Raw genomic sequence first — 18,195 nt, 5'->3', positions numbered from 1 at the left:
TGCCTTAATGAAGCACCGGACAGTCTATTGGCTCATGCTATCCCCCAGACTACAAAATTCTTAGGCTTGATAGAGCCATCCCCTGCTCCGGCACAGGGGTGGCCCTTCTTCATCGCTCCACTTTTGTGTGGTCTGCACTACCTTTCAAGCACACCTCAAACATGGAAGTTCCTTTGCTTTGTATCATCATCTCCTCTCATGCACTTTGCATGCTCTCCTGGTCTATCGCCCTCCGTGCCATGATTCAGGTTATGTATCCTTTAATGAGGAGCTCACTGATCTTAGGTTTCAATATGACACTCTTATTGTCCTGAGGGAGTTCAATTTTCACCCCAATAACATCAAGGACATACAGGTGGACTGCTTGATTTCCTCCTGGTTGGAATTTAGGCTGCATCAGCTGGTTATAGGTCCTGCCCATTCAATCTGCAATATGCTTGATCTTATACTGGCCTCGCCTGCCCTGGTCACTTTGTGCCCTTGTATGCCGGTCACCTGGTCAGACAATCTGATCATTTCCTTTTTGATTAATGTCTGCCCTGGACCGTCGACCCCTGCCCTCCTGCATCCCTCTTCTCAAGGCTCGCGCAATGTACCTCGCACCAGTATCACGATAGGCATCACTGATGCTCTTCACTCTGAAGCTTGTACTGATCTTACCACACTGCCAGCAACTTTTTTGACCACTGCCAATCTCTAGCCCCTGCTGAAAGCCTCCAAACCCAGAGGCTGGCCCTCCAAGCAATGGTTCTCTGACAGGCTTGCTGGTCTCCACCTGGCTCGCAGACAGGCTTAGCATAAGTGGCGTATTGCCTACTGCCAAATCGCCCATCCGGATTTTTGCAGAGCTACTGCAGCCTGCCAGAAGGCCATCATGTCCATTAGGACTCCAAGCTTTTTGACTATTTCCGATGGTCCAGGTGCTGCTCCTCCTTCTCTGGGCCATGGGATATACAGGTTATTTTCTTCGTGTTAAGACAGAGGTATTTGAGGTTTTTGCTCTTCCTGACTCCTCACTTTGGCCCTCAGCCTTCTTGCTTCCTGAACTTTGCCCTCTGCTACCACCTTCTGCAGTAGTGAAAGATCTTGGCATCAAGGTATGGGCATCTCTGTCCATGCTCTCCCAGGTGTGTGCAATATGCCCAACAGTTCAGTTTAAACTTTGCATCCTGCGCAAGGTCCTCTCCTATCTCCCATCTCATCTTCGTCCTTCAGTTGTCTCTTCTCTCATTTCAGATTCTTTGGACTACTGCAACTTCCTGTATCTTGCCCAACCGGCCTATCTCCTCCAACACCTTCAATTTTGCAATACTCTTCAGCCAGATTATCCATAGGGCCTCCTCATCTTTCCTCTGCATCCACCATCATTAGATCCCTGCACTGGATTCCAGTGTCCAAATGTGTGAAGTTGAAGGCACTCTGCCTGGTCCATCCGGTCTTCTAAAAGACAGGGCCAGAGCATAAGCAGTCTTATTTTTAGCGGTACATCCGTGCCCGTCCTCTCTGCTCTGCCGCTGCTTGCTGTATTTCTGTCCCGCATTTCAAGTGCTCCGGCATGGGGGGGCACTTGTTTTCAGTCGTCGCAGCTCATCTATGGAACACCTTACCCATCTCGCTCCACAGTATCTGTGATCATCTACCCTTCCGGTGCACCGTAAATACATTCTTGCTTTCCACCTAAACCTTTGCTCTATCTCTTTTGGTGTCTTTCAGTCTGTGCCTTTTAGCACCATGATTCCCCAGTTGGTGAAGGTATGTACTTTATAAATTTCCATAACATTTAATGTAACATAACATAACAGACACACTAATGTCCAATGTTGCAGTTTGTAGAAGATGCCTCCAAAAGTAATTGTTTTTTTTGGAGAGAAAGAGGTAGGGGTATACTTGCAGGTACTGAAATCCAAATCCAGTGGCGGCTGGTGAATTATTTAATTGGAGGGGTGAAAATATTTCCCATAAATATTCCAGAGCAACCAAGCTTAGTGAGGGAGCCCAAACCTAGCAAAGAGGGTTAAAGGGTTTTAATTTATGGATTTAAATTGTCTGTTTTACAGCACAATTTATGTGAAAATTGGGTAAAAAGCCAGAGAGTTTGCAATTGGTTGTGCGTGGTAGCTCAAGAATCAATCCAACAGATGGAAATCACTAACAGTGCACAGCAGCATTTCCCAATGCATTTGCGTGCTACCTTTTCCCACATTATTTGCCAGTATATACACATTTTCACTGTGGCTGTGCTTTGCTTGGAACAACATGTGCCTGTATGACTTGGCCCAAAATGACTCCTACAAAAAGAATGTCACACCCTTTGAGACAACTGGCAAATATTCAGTCTCAATTTGTGAAGGAAGCCTAGTAAAACTTACCAAACCCAGTCTCATTAATCACATAAAGTTATCATTTAAATGTCCGCAACCATAGAGCACTTTACTACATGGCCCTACTACAATTTTTTAAACCTTGGAGAAAAAAAGAATTATTAGGTGACCATGACTCATTTGAAGCTGCATACAAAGCAAATGAAAGCAGTATAACACATGTAAATTTCAAACAATAAAAACAAATGTTGGACCATGAGCATCAAGAAGAGGAAGATATTGAAGCTCTACTAGATAGAGACACTCCTGAGGGCACTCAACCTTCTCTTCTATTCTAGATGAAGCAGACATAGCCATGGGTGAGGTAGAAAATACATGTGAAGAGAGGGTCCCCAAAATGCCCCTCTTGGCACCCATATTCATGACAGCCCGAAGTGCCAGAGATGCCAGGTGACAGTCACTGCTTGGACAGCCCCCAGTTGGGCCAGTGACAAATACATAGACAACCATTCAAATCCTATCCTGCTAACCTCATCATGGATGCAGGTGCCCCAACACTGATTGTTTTCCAACTGCCGCGATGGACATGATCGACTAATGACAAATATCCTGCAGTGCTGACATCATTAGAAACACCACGAAATAGTAACAAGCACACTTGCATCCATGCACAAAGTGAAATAGACACACACGTGCACACATGAAGAACATGCTTACACAGTTCTATAGATAGAGGAAAGATATAGATACACACTGTTGAAAGCTTTTATTAACTTCCTCATTAACCAAATGCAGAACCATGGAATGCAAGGCAAGGAAGAGATGCAGAGCAAGCTTGCAGCAGCTTATTGCAGCTAACCATATGGAACTACAGGATTGTTTAAGGAACCTGGAGGGAACACTATACTGCTAACCTATAAGAGAAATAGCACTCTATAGACATATAGCAATTATAGAATTATCATAGTAGAGTTACATGAAGTAACAGCCTTCAAAACGAAAAGCTGAGTAAAGCAGAATCTGGCTGCACGAAGCACCAAGCCAAGGCTCACAGCCAAGGTCAGAGGTGAGCAGCACATTCCTAGATGAAGAGACAAGTAGCCATCTGCAGAAAAACAGAATACATCCTCACTAATTACAGAGCAGAAAACTCAATTTTGCAATTTGCACCCACGTGATACAGCCGAGACGAACAATGGATATATACCCACGGTGGGAAGACGAGCAGTTCCCAGCGAAGGTGACACAAAATGATACATACAGTGTTTTACAACAAAGCAACCATGAAGGCACTCTCAAAGACTAAATGATAATACTGACTGCAACACTGGGAACACATAGTATTTATCATCACCTTGAGAAGGTGCAATGAGAAAAGAGCTGGGTCTCAGGCCTGGGGAGACCATCTCCAGCCAATCAGTGAACACAAATCCAGGGGTGGATGGCAGAGGGCAAGAGGCAATGGAAATCCTGTGACCCTGCAACAATGTTATAGATAGTTTTTGGGGCAGGGTCAGGCAAGCCACTGGACATGCAAGGGCCAGTCGAATAACATCTATAGGGGATACCACCCCGATCACCCAATCAGTAGGGCTCTTAGATATTTTGGGAAGAGCCCTGCACAAAAACTCCATGTATGGGCTCAGGACATTGGCTCAGGAGCTGTGATTATTGGAAACATTTTTCCTGTATGATCCCGGTCATGGAAAATAAAGGATAGTTCTAACTGGCCCTTGGCTGAGTCTTCCTTTTGTATGCCGGGGAAGGGTACTTTGAGAACTGGGTGCCTTGAACGGTGAGCGTGTGGTGTGAACCTTGGCCCTCTCTGGCATACCTATGCACATGTATCGATCTAAACAATCTGAAGACTTGTCAGTGCTCAAATCACAGCTAAATGATCAAGAACTCACCATTTATTTAGAAATCGCTGAAGAAATTGAACATGGTTTTGAATATGAAACTAAAACTTGTAGCTGTAAAAATGATAAATATCTGTTCCTGTATGCAAGTGGTGAAGCTGGTTCCGGCTAAATGTTCTTAATTAAAATAATCAGCACATTTCTACAAGACTTAACAAACAACATTCCAGCTGTTGTAACAGCCCCCACAGGTTTAGCTGCCTACAACATAGGATGTGTAAGTTTACAGTGACTACTGCTCCTCCCAGTAGAACACCAAAACAAATTAGAATACAACAAATTATCAGCAAATGGTGCTACTGAAGTACGCAGAATTCTGAAACAAATGAAAGTGCTCCTGATAGATGAAGTAAGCATAGTTTCCAACCTGGTGTTGGCTTTAATTCATCTCAAAAAGTATAGTACAACAAACAGTTAGATTTCACCAATGGATATCTAACTACATCCATAACACAACAATACTACTTTTAAAACCCAACACAGTTAGACTACGCCAACGGGTATCTAACTACTTTTACCATTCCCTTAATTACAGCACACTTCAAACAAACATACTATCACACTTACACTGACATAATATATCCATGCTACCACACACAACTATTCTGTAACATGTACATTCTTTAAAACTATGTAAAATGGCAAACACTGTATGTAATTACAGTCATTTTTTTTAAATCCACTATGAATGTATTTTACCAATGACCCAATGATTGTTTCATGTCACTAATGTTTTACCAAACAAACTACATACAATGTACTATCTATGAAGGTCAGAAAAGCAAATCTATGTGTACAATTGCATGCAATTAAAGGTTTTAACCTATCTTATTTAACACATCATACTGTTGTTTTCACAGAAAAAGAACCAGGGATTCCTGCTTTTTACCATATGCAACTAAGGAACCATACAAAGTGCTATCATATTTATTATCTTCACAAACAAATACATATTCCATAAGAACTATCCCCAATTGTACTACAATCATAAAAACTATATACAATTACATTATATCATTCCACCATATTACAAATACTTTATACTACCCCTACAGTACCTATAATTACTATACACATATTACCATAGTGTGTGTGGCCAGTGGCCAAATTCTTGGGGGCATGGTCGCAGGCTATGCCCCCAAGAATGTGGCCACTGGCCACAACCACCACAATAGAATTAAACCATATAACAAACATGTGCAATACATCTTCAAATAACAAGACTCACCCAGAACCACCCCCCCAATCCAAATGATGTCCATGGGCAGTAAAATTGACTGTGGACACATCGGCACCTGCAACACTTTCATTCACCTACAAAAACAGCTCCCTAACAACTGTTTTAACCCCCGCCCCTACCCTTTCCAGATCCTCTTTCGGTCAAAAAATAACCCCAAATATGGTTTCCAGACTTTTTCCTCACCTCACTGTCTGCGGACAATGGCAACTGTCAGCAGATCCACTATGGCGACCATTTTAAAAATTATGATGCGTGCATCTTCGGTGTTCCCTTCACCGAGCCGCCCCGTGATTGATGCAGAGATGCCTGCAGACTCCGAATAAGGAAGTGAGTCTGTAGACCAGCCCCAGATATCACCATTTTTAAAACCTACTTTTTGGCTATTCTTTAAAATAATAACTGGACAGATGTACACCAAATTTGCAAAGGCACACTTTCAGGCCCATGCTGCTGCTCCTGGCACATGTGTGGGGAAAATATTCCAGCGGTTTGGCCTATAGGTGTGAGCAAAAACCACACCAAACTTCACAAAATTATTCTGAGGGAGCCATATTTTTTGTGTGCAAAAACTGGTGATGATTCATCCAAGGGCGAATAGTTATATGCTGGTGAAATTAAGTAACAGGGTTGCATGTAGAGTTTTGGATGTGATTGGTGGAAGGATATGTGACTGTCCAAAATTAGCCCGTGACTGAGTGTAACAGAAAAAAACAAAAAAGGGTAGAAGGGCTGTGCTGTGCAATGGTGTCTGCAGATGTCTGCGGTGCTCCAGAGCCATCCGCGGTAGACTACGTTAGTCCGTGGACCTGTAGGAGTGCCCTGCATGGAAAGAGGACTGCAAGACTGCGCACAGTCGCAAACATTCACAGAGGTTGGGGATTAACAGTGTGTTATGAAAGGTACGTTTAAAAGGCTAATCAAACTGTTTCCAGCTACAAAGATTATGTTTTCATGGATGAATCAAAGGCAAATGTGGAAAAGATCAATCTTTGTGTACACTTATTGAAAAAGCAAGGCAGAATGTTAATACAGCTGTATGTGCTTTTTCACAAGATGCAGGAATTGCATCTTTCCATAGTGAGAATATAAAACCTGATGGAGAGTACATTTAACAGATGTTAGAAATGAGATTTTTCTTTCCAATGTTCAGAATGATTAGAAACAGTTTTGGTGCAATAAATTATAAAGAAAGAAGGATATGTAGAAAAACATGTGATAGTAGTACAAATAACAATTACAAAGGCTGTAAAAGGAAAAAAAAAGTATCTTTTCAGAGCTGCTACTATATTAATGAAGAAAAGTAGTAAAGTTAAGTTACAATACCCCCTGTTCTTATACAGTGCAGGACTAAATAGGGCCATAAAAGGCATTAAGGAAGTTATGGTGTTGGATGGTATAATGTTTATGGAAGTGTAAAATTGTTAAGCATGGCTAAAACACTGATCATCCACATTGCACTTGATGATTGCTCGTTTGTATGATAGACAAATGTATTTAGGACAGAAAATCAGTTATGTCACTTTTTCTTTATCTCTAGTATACAAAGCTCCATTCTTTTCATTATCATAGAACATAATGCTAAAGAAAATGTTGGACAAACTAATTGTGTCTAACTACTTTGCGGAATAATGTAAAGTAGATGCAATCAATACGATTACTTTTTTGTTAGTTCTATTCTTAAACTGTGAAAGGCCATTCCCAATTGAACCTCTTTTTCTTCAGCTTTTGATTGTTTTTTTGTTGTTTTTGTTTTGTTTTTCCTGGCGTTAAGGCGAGGCAATGAGGTAAGTTGGGAGAGCGAAGAGAGAGAAGGGGCACCAACTGATAAGGAAGGATAGGTGGACAGAGGGATAATTTTGGCCTGATCTTAACTCTAAGCAGCATTGAGGCACTTTTGAATGTACAACTGTCATAAATTGAGTTGACTGGTAATTTTAATAGTATTAAGATGTGCAGGGGATAGGGGTATCCAAAAGGCTTTATATTTACCTTTTAGCAGTAGCCCATTTCTGCTGTGCATCCTTCAGGTTAAGTGTTTTGTCAGCTATTGTTGTAAAAGCTACATTTTGAGAGATGTGAGGAAATGAAGAATTGTGGGGACAGTCCAAGCTGATACAGAGATCGAGGTCCAGAGGGTGGTTGAGCAACAACAGAAGGATTGTTGGCAGGTCCTCTTTTTGTCTGTGAGTTGTGATTCAATCCGGTTCATCAATTTTCTCCATGAGAACTGCGTGGCACCAGATATGTGAAGCTTATCTGTCAAGTATACTAGTGAGCTACTCATGATTGCTCTGTAGATGATTCATGCAGTCTTGAACAGTATCCTGGCATGGAGAGGAAGCTTGCGTAATTTGCATAGGATGCAGGTGATTTGTTCTAATTTGAATGCACCCGTAATGATGTGTGCTGCTTTGTGGTGTACTGCTTTTAGGAGAGCCACATGAGCAGATGGGAGCTCAGTAAGGAGGGGGTTTCTGCCATCAATATGTGAGACCAGAAGGGCATACCCTATGATGCGGAAATCCTGCACCAGGATGAAGGGTTTGATTTTGAAAAGGATGGGTATTTGGAGCCAGGATGTTTAGGTCTTCTTGGGTATGGGTTTCTGGGGAAGGAGAGGCTGCTTTCCATGGAGAAGCATAAGGATTTGCTGACAAGTACAGTTTGGCATGCTGCTTATACCATGCCAAACTACACTTGTCATGGTGCAATGGTTTTCTAATATGTCCCAGTGTTTTCAAACATAGGGAAACTTTTGCCTAGTGCTAATGCCATGCAACTTTGCACTTGCACTGGTGAAAGGTTTCTGTAATCTGGCCAATTCAGTCGGTTGTAGATACAAATGAGAATGTGAATCACATATGTGATTCTGCAGTTTATAAATAACCTGATACATTTTTTTGTCGTAACTGCTTTTTGAAAAGTATATGTGTTGTTCAAAGATTAACTATAACCACAAAAGTGATGGGCGGAAGGTTCTGAATGAATCCTAACCACTGGCATTATTCTGGACAACCTTCCACGCCACTGTTTTCTTTGCCCATCTGCGCCCTAGCAAAAGGGGTCCACCCATATGCAAATCAGTAAGGTACTGCCACCAATGGTAGCAGCCCAACCCGAACTGCTAGGCCAGGTCCCCTTGCACGGAAACACAAACAACCCCAGACGTGTTTTGGCCTTGTCAGGCCTCTTCAGTGAGGTGCACCTTGGTTACCTATGGCGCAGCGAGCAATGGACCCATGTCTGGGTATACCCTCTCTCACATAGTGAGACAAATTATAACCACAAAAGTGATGAGTGGAAGATTTTGAATGAATCTCAACCACTGGCATTGCTCTGGGCAACCGTCCACACCACAGTTTATTTAGCCCGTCTGCGCCACTGGTGCTAGGTTTCTGTAATATGGCCAATACAGACGGTTGTAGATACAAATGATAATTTGAATCACATATTTGCTCCTGCAGTTTATAAATAACCTGAAACATTTTTGCCATAACTGCTTTTTGAAAGGTATATTTGTTGTTCTAATATTACCACCTTTGAACATTAGATTGTCCACATTTGTTAAACACTAATATATTTGAATGCAACCTGGATGTTGACATGACATCCTTTTTCATGAGTTGGTGCTTTTCTAGAGATGCTAGAAGGTGTTTAGTTCATCTATTGTTTGACATCCATTTCCAGTGTGTTTGAAGAATTTGGAAATCAGAGTGTTGCTGTTACACCTCGACGTCTGCTCCCTACGCCCCCAGACTCTACTATACATCGGGGCAGGCAAACTCACTCAAAAATCGAGGTCCAGTGGCGCAATCGGTTAGCGCGCAGTACTCATACAAACTCACTCAAAAATGAATGCTTAAATGGTTATTGCTCTCCACCATGGCGTGCAGTGCTTTTCAGCTCTGTTTATTTACTTGGTGGAAGCTGCCGTGGAGACGGGCTACTGCAGCAACAATCATAAATAGTACTGGCTACGTTTCCCAGGAGGCTCAACTCATCACGTGAAGTTCACCACCAATGGCACACTAGAGCCTCATTCTCAGCTTACATCCCCGCCTCCTCATTGATTTAACCTGCTGCAACTGGCTGAATGCTGCTTCTGTTCAAAGTTACAACCCGCGTTCCGAAGTTCCATCTTTATTGCCAAGTTCTCTTCTACGACTTCTTGTGTACCAGACCTTGTTTACCCATATCAGACTCCTTATCTTACTCCCTATATGTTTGTTGTGATCCCGTATACCGAACCCTATTCCTGTCAACAGACTTCTTTTGCCTCCCGTTGGAAACTGCTACTGTCAGCCCGTGTACCGAACCCTCTGCCTTTCAACTGACCTCTTTTTCCTCCCGTTGGACACAGTTACCATCAGCCTATGTACCAAACCCTCTGCCTGTCAACAGACTTCTTTTGACTCCGTTGGACACTGTCACCATCAGCCCGTGTACCGAACCCTCTGCCTCCTTATGGACTGTTTGGTCCTGTAACCCTCTGCTTCGCAATACAAACACCCACTCCATGTTGCTTCAATACGGTAAGTCTGCTACCCTTAATCTCATATTCACCTTTGCCTTGTGCTTGGATCTTGGTTTCCAGCAGTCTTTTCAGGTCACAATCGTTTTGGCTTCTTTAGACTGGTGATCCTGTGTTTTCTTAATCCTCTGTGCCTCCTGTACTGGACCCTGCTGCCACCTCTGAATCAGCCTGCCCTGGACACACTAGCCTTTTTCTGGGACTGCCAAATGCTCCTTTCTCCAAGTTCACAGAGGACGCTCTGCAGACAGTGCACCAACCCGAACCTAGTGCGCTCCTCGTGCGGCCCAGGGCTAGATTCCTCACTAACATCCCTGTTTGTTATTTTTTACTATCGTTGTTCCCTCCTCTGGATTCCACCCAAACTAAATCCAAATCAACTAGTGGTAAGACATACTTCTCTTCCTATAATACTTCCCTGGTTGTCAGAAACGTATCATTATCACCCTTCTGCACTTGCAGTAATATCCTTGTGAGTGTGCCTTCACTGAAGAACAAAGGAGAGTGTTGGTCAGGTACTTTTCCGCCGTGTTTGGTGTTTAGTGGATGTTCATTCTACTACCAGTTATTTACCACTTGTCCTTTCCTGCAGGTGGGTCCGTGGCAGTGCGTTCTCCCCGCTCTTATAGGTGATCAGTCTCTTTGTCTGGTACAAAACACAGCAAAGAGGCATATCATAGAAAATAGTTTTTTCCCTTATAGAGAGGAGACTTGGGTGGATGCTCCAACCCAAGCTCTTCAATCAACAACCCAGAGAAAATCAGACGTGGTCTCCTGCCTTGGTCGGTCACTGTCCGGTGAGTAACAGTTGTCTATTGAGGTAATGGAGCTTGATTTTACACTTTTCACCTTTGTAGAAGTTGTGGGTCATGGTCATCGGGTGACGTTAAACATTAATCGTCTACATAGAAATGTTGGGCCCTCTGCTTTTTATTGTGTGTTTTCTGTCAGATTAATAACGTGAATGGATATGTTTGTACACATGTGTGTCTTTTTCCTAGTATTTATTCTTTTGTCTTCCCTGTACTTCATTTCCCTCCGTACTTCCAAAGCTAATCCTTCTCCAATAGAGCATTGTCCTTTCCCCACGTCTACCTGTATAATAGGGGAAATTGTGGCAAGGATGTAACATGCAGCAATATCGGAATTCTGATACCTGTTTACAGTACGTTATAAATGAAAATAAATAGTTAATTGGTGAGTATTAATTAGCACCCATGAAGAGCAGAAGAGCCAATCAGGTTGCTTTGGCTTTGGTAAATAACTGCCAGTAGTGTTTGTTAGGGAGAATTCTCATGTCTGTGCTAATTCCCTTCAATCTTAGAGACACTGAGCTCTTTTGCTTGATTTTAGGACTTTTTAATTTTAATCCTGGAGAGAGTGAGCTCTATTTCGCACTCTCTCGTGTATTTTGACCTAATTATCTGTTTCCTTTGTTTTTGGAGATTGGAGTCTGACAAACTCCATAGGCATCTACTATTTGTATGGTGACACAAAGCACCTTCAGTGCAGTGTCACAGAGAAATCCTTTAGATTTCTCATAAGGTTTAAATACCTTTTCTTGTGAGAACTACTGTTATCAAGAATAGTTAAGTGAAATTGACTTTATTTACATTTTCGCTTTGTAGGTCCAACACACACCATCTTATGTGAAGTGTTGGGGGGTTACTTAGTAACCCCTTTTCCTACTTACTCATGTAACATTTTTTATGTTACCCTCACAACTTTAAATGACTGTTGGCAGTGGTTTAATTTTCCTACCATTGTGCTTTTCTACCACAGGCTGAATCCTCAGCTGCAGTATAGCACCCATGGGTGACCATTGTGTCAAAATGGACCTGGTCTTCTTTTTTCATAATTTCTTGTGTTTGAGGTCTTTCTTGGGTTTTACTCTGCGCGCCAAACCACGTTTAAGCCCTTTGTTAATGTTGCCTTTTGCTGGCTTCAGTACTGAAACCTGCCTCTGGCTCCAGTGTGTCTGGAAGGGCAGGAAGTGAGGGGAGTGTCTGAAACTCCCCTGTGCTTTGTCTCCTTAGTTACATGAATGCACCCAGCCCTGATTGGCTGGCTGTCCTTGAAGGACAGCCACCCTGCTGTGTGAGTGACAGCTAGGCTGTGCATGATTAAGAGAAACCTGCTTAAAAGGCGAGGCTTCTTGGACTAAAGACAGAGTTGACCAATGGGAAGAATGCCCCGATGAAGAAACTGCGAACAAAGCTTGCTGCATCCTCTTGGACCATTGAACTTCCAGGTGAAGCCCTGCTGCTGTGCTGAAACTCCTTTTTCTGATCGACAAGAGAAGCTCTGGAGAGGACGACTTCTTCCCTTGGGTTAGTGGGACCAACTAACCTAGAGATGAACTTGACTAGAAGACCTTCCCCAACTGGCTGTACTTCTTTGATGCTGCTGGAACGGAGAGCCAGGGGTTGTGAAATCCATAGTCGAGTGCAACCTCTGTGAACCGGCCAAAATCTCCAGGAGTCTCCTGAGGACGCTCCTGAAGCAGGACGACCCAAGCTCGAGTCACCTCACCAGAGTGCTGGACTCTAGGAGTGGAGGAAACCCAACCGGTGTCCAAGATCCGTGGTGCTGCTGTTTACCAAGCGCTGAAATCCTGAAGTGGCGCTGATCTGAAGGACGCTCATAGCTGACACTGACCTTTGAGTTGCTGTGCAGGAGTCCTTCAGACGTCCTCCCTCTTGTCCCCATCACTGAGCCCCAGGAACACAGGATTTGCATCACTGCAACCAGACAGAAGCCAACTGGATCCTCTCTTATTCTAACCAAAGGTACTGTTCTGAATTTGGGTTACTTACCTCATCATCTGTTGCTTGCTTTTCTCAGTTGAGACTTGCAGTAGCTGCATTTCTAGAGTTGATTGTAGCTCTAACTTTCACAAGTGTAACAGCTTGTGATCCTATAGTGATTTTTCTTCAACAAACTGTCTTACTTTGTGCAAGACCTCTCCCATCTAAGAAGTGCCTCAGCTCCATAGACTTTTCTCCAATTGACTTTGGCTGTCCTGGCTCCCTGCAGACCTTTCTATTCTATTGACTTTGATTCTCACTGTTCCTCATATGTGATATATTGGTTTTTAACTATTACTTCTGGGAAAGTTTTTTGTCTAGAATTCATTGGAAGATTTAAAGTGTTCACATGCTCTGAGAACCTGTTTAACCTTTTTCCTTCCTTAAACCTTTCCTTTGTACCGGCCATAGAATTTAACAACGTGCAAAAGTGATATATAAATGCCATAACTGTCCTAGTCGGTGAAGCTCACTCAGGGTGTAGGAAGTGTGTATGAAGCATCTCTAAAGAGCATCTACTTGCTTTGCCTTGAGTCTGAGAAAGTATTTGGAAGAGTAATTTTATTGTTGCATATTTAAAACTGACCGTTGAATAAATAAATAATTATTTTACTAGAAAACCTTGAGTGTAAGATCTACAGCTCACACGTTCCCGTCTTGAGATACGTCTGGCTGCTCAGTCACACTACTGACTTGTGTTGTACAGTCCTATACCAATAGTTGGCTTACCTAATACCAAGAGGACAAGGGTTGTGTAGTCTCCCATAGGGTTACTGCATCAATTCTTGCCTAACAGTGTGCTATAGTTCCATTACCCTGCTGGGTACACTTCATATTTGATCTACTGTCTGTTCTTACTCTGTCTTCTCAGCCTCCTCTTTTCCCATGGTTACCTCTGATAATGTAAATGGTGACCATTTGGAACATTCCCCAAACATAACATCAAGTGCCAGGGATGAAAGTGACTCTCACGTAGGCTAAAGCCCTTGAAAATTATTCGTTAAATGCCCTTGTTTTGCCTGGGATTTCAACTGGTTCCCTTGGCAGTATGTCCTGATGCTGTGGATGTTGAGGCTATGTGAGTTTAACTTACATAATGGGCTACACATAAATACACAAGTTTTAATGCGTCAGATAACTAAACTTCTTCCATGGTCCCTTCTGTTATATCAAAAAGGTATTATTGACACATCTACCTATAAAATCACAAAACACCTAGCACATCATGTTTGAAGAATTGGGGTTGCTAGCATAGTGACTTTTATACTCTGCTTACTAAACCAACACATCATTGTTAGCATCGGCAGACACTTTTCTGCTTGCTGGTGCATGCATTCTCAAGAGTAAACAAAAGAAAAATAAGCACTTTACCCCTTCAATAATATGCGAAATGAGGGCTGTTCGGATGCATGCAGAAGTACCATGTGTATTTCAAAAAAGTAATGGCAGAGAAAAATCCTTAAATGCAACTAATTGCAGACCTTAAATATTAGTCAGACAGACACAATGGCATTAAGCATTTTGTTACTGAACTTAATGCAGTATTTTATATGGCTTTCTTTCCCAATGACAAAAGTAAAAGGCCTTAATGGACTACATAATACTTTCTGTTGTCATTTGAAATGAAGAGCTATTAAGCTGAAAACATATCTTTCTTGCTTGAGAAAAAAGTAACCGCCTTCATTTGAAAATATAGCATTAATGCGATATATTAGAAGCGAAAGCAAAGCAAACGCCAGCATATATAGGACATATATAATTGTATAAACGATCATGGAAGGCATTTGATTGATAGAGGTATTGATTGCCAAATGTCCTTTGCAATCAGATAAAATGTATAATTCATTTAGAAGAAAATTACCAGGCAAAACAGAAACGAAAATCAGAGACTGCGTGTGAAACGTGATATTTATTTAGGTTTTGTTGCTGTAAATCTGCATTCACGACAGGCAAAGAGGCTTTCACGCAGCTCAAACATTCTCAAAGCGAACCACAGATCGCACTTTGCGATGGCCTTTCGCACTTTGTGCCTGGCTGAGCGCAGTTTGATAAAGGCAGATAGCGCCAAATTAGCGCAAAGTAAGGGCCAGCCCAAAGTGCGAGAAGGGGGCGAATATGCAACAGGTCTAATTAAATCAGTAAAGGGGGACTAATGTGGGTGTGGGGAGGGCGGTACTGTGGGAACCCCCAAACATGGCCATTCAAATGCAAACCACACCAAATTCACAGAATAAATAGCACTGGGCCTCATTACACAGATGGCGGTAAGGATTTACCGGTACCGTTAAAATACTGGTACCGGTAAATCCTTACCGCCTTACTACGAGGTCCCTTTGCGGGTTGGGGGATTTAACGCCTGCTTTTTGCAGGCGTTAAAAACCAACCCGCAAAGGGACCCAGGGAGCTAATTACGGTACCGCAATTTGCGGTACCGTAATTAGCGCCTTCCCCATTCACATTATGCCCTATGGGGCAAAAATGGGACTGGGGAAGGGCAATGGTGGAAGGGGGAATTACCGCCCCTCCAACCTTGGAATGGGGCGGTAATTCCCCTTTCCGCCAAGGCTGTGCCGGTATTTTACCAGCATGAACCATGGCGCTAATAGCGCCATGGTTCTCCGCCATCCGTGTAATGAGGCCCACTGTCTCCCTGACATTAAACGGTCAGAAATGTTCTATTAATCCGGAGCGGGGGCACACCTTAAAAGCGCCGGCCAATCATAATACAAACCAGTGAGAATTGATGAACACGCATTGGTTGCACATGCTCCTACTGCATGGAAGGAGGCCCAGGGTATTCCACACCCGCACCACCGTTTTTGAATGCTGCATGAGGAAGTCTATGCCACTTACCGATGTCCCCCACATCATCCTGGACCTGGTTAGGGAGTGTGAGAAGGACCTGGCGTCACACACCATGCGCTCACATGTAGTCCATCCGCATGTGAAAGTACAATGCGTTCTTCTCTTTCTGGCCACTGTGTCATTCAAGCAGACCGTTGGGGACGTTTTGCAGCCCATGCAAACATAGTGCCTCCACCAGTTCCTGCACTGCACCATTGCACCGTTCCTCCAGGTCCTCAGAGCCATTGACAGTACTCATGTTGCGTTGCAACCAGCCATTGACAGTACTCATGTTGCGTTGCAACCCCCCAGAGAGACAGAGCACATACACTGTAATAGGAAACATTGCCATTCTATTAATGTGCAGGTCATCTGGGACGCCAAGGGCCACATTTGCATGTGAATGTAGATTTCCCTAAATGCATGCATGACAACTACATCCTATGTCATTACAGTATCCACCAGACTGTGACATCAGGAACATTTCGTAACATGTGTTTACTTGGTGAGTATCATCCTTCATATACATTCAAACGTACAAACAGACAGCCACATGCAAAACATAAACCTACCAAACACCATACTATTAACTATATGTAACATTTACCCATTTTGTGGAGACAGTGCTTACCCGCCATCACCATTCCTCTTGACACCCATCAGGAATGCTGACAACCCAGGTGAAGCCCACTACAATACAGCACACATTGCCACTGCTTCCATAGTAAAGTGCACACAGGAAATGCCTAAGTCATGATTCCGCTCCCTCGCATCTCGGGCGGGGTATTTCTATATATACCAGCAGTCATATGTAAAATCACACTCGCATGTTGTTTCCTGCATGGCATTGCAACACACCATGAAATACCAATCCACAGGCCCTACCCATACCCCGAGAGTTTCAAAGGGCATGGTGTCAGGACACCCGGAACCATGTGGTGCTAAACCTCTTGACATAAACCACAAACTGTGTTGTGGACACTTTCAAGACCCACATCCCTGATGGACATCAATGATGAATGAGGGCAAGGCCTGGTTGTCCATACAAAACACCCTGAGAATGCCTGTCACAGAGTGTCAATGAGTGTGTGCACCATAGCAGAAAGGAAACACTGTAAGACTGTCTCCATCCATGTGGGCACCAACACACGCATGGATGCCATTACACTTGCCACTAACATTGCTACCCAAAAACAACCTATAGACTACATTCAGCATCAATATTACTACCGCGTGTGGTCAAATATATGGCATGCTTTGGAAATCCAATACAAACACCATTGGCAAAAGTTCCTCCTATGAGATCACACCAACCTCTTTAAGGGCTGCCTCTCTGCTCCCTCCTCTATTTGGTTGAGCAAGTAGCACTGAATGGCTGAGGCAGTATATCCCTGCTGCAGGAGAACCCATGCTTCCAATCCCTCACAGCCCCTCCCTAGGGAAAGATAACCCATAACATCTGCATCAATAAACCATGATTGTTATTGCCCTAAGACGATCTGTCAGAGGTGTTGCAAAGCTTTGTCAGGACATTACCAGAGAAACTGTACATTCCAGATTAGATTGTCGACTGCTCTTCCGGTCTGCTGCCCCTGCCAAAACACACTTCCTGTTGCCATCAGCATGCTCCTCTTCACATGGTGCAGACACTGTGAGGACTCCACACTCCACTTTCCATTTCCATTGCTCTTCCTTCCATTATGTAGCCCCCCCCCCCCCCGCCGCCACGCAGGCTTACAGCATCACTCTGAATCAAATGTCCTGGAGATTCCTCTAAACATGGCGAGAACTTCTTGTTGGGGCAAGAGGGAATGTCATGTTGGCCAGGGTCACAAGACTGCTAGGAGGAATAATCAGGGATTCAGGGCCATGTCATGTCTGACTGATGAACGCCTGACAAATACCTTCTTGCCCTCTCCAAGAGCGGTCCTGTCCCTGAGAGCCAACATTCCCAGCATGTCAATAGGTGCACTGCTGGAGGTCTCACTGAGGTCTGAGGTGTCCCTCACCAAGTATACCAGCTCACTTAGAACAACAAAATACGTGATTGTGGCAACGTATTTAAATAACATTTCACAGAAACAAGGAAACACGCCTCTCCTCCCCCCAGCATGCAGCCCACAGCAATTGAGTGGAGTTTCTACATTGCCCACTCCGTCATCTGCAAACTAGTGTTCACTTAAGACACCAGATACAATATATTGATTAGAGAGAGAGAGAGAGAGAGAGAGAGAGATATATGTATTTATTAATTTATTTCTACCGTGCCATAGCCCTCTTCATCCGGCATCCAAACGGGACAAGCATGCTGCTGGTAAGCAATTAGCCAGCAGCTTATTTAAATAGCAGAGTTTTCAGCTGTTTCTTGAAAGTGTCCGGTTCTCTCTCCTGCCATAGTTTTACCAGCAATTCATTCCAGGCCTTCGCCGCTAGAACAGGAAATTATCTATCATTTCCCCTTGTTCTTTTTACCCTTGAGACCGAGTGGCATTGTGTAATACATGAGTGTAGTGATCTGGTTTTCTGGTGGATT

The sequence above is a fragment of the Ambystoma mexicanum genome, chromosome 5q (genome assembly GCF_040938575.1).
Source record: "Ambystoma mexicanum isolate Mex_15411 chromosome 5q, UKY_AmexF1_1, whole genome shotgun sequence".
NCBI lineage: Eukaryota > Metazoa > Chordata > Amphibia > Caudata > Ambystomatidae > Ambystoma > Ambystoma mexicanum.
This window is presented reverse-complemented; position numbering follows the sequence as displayed.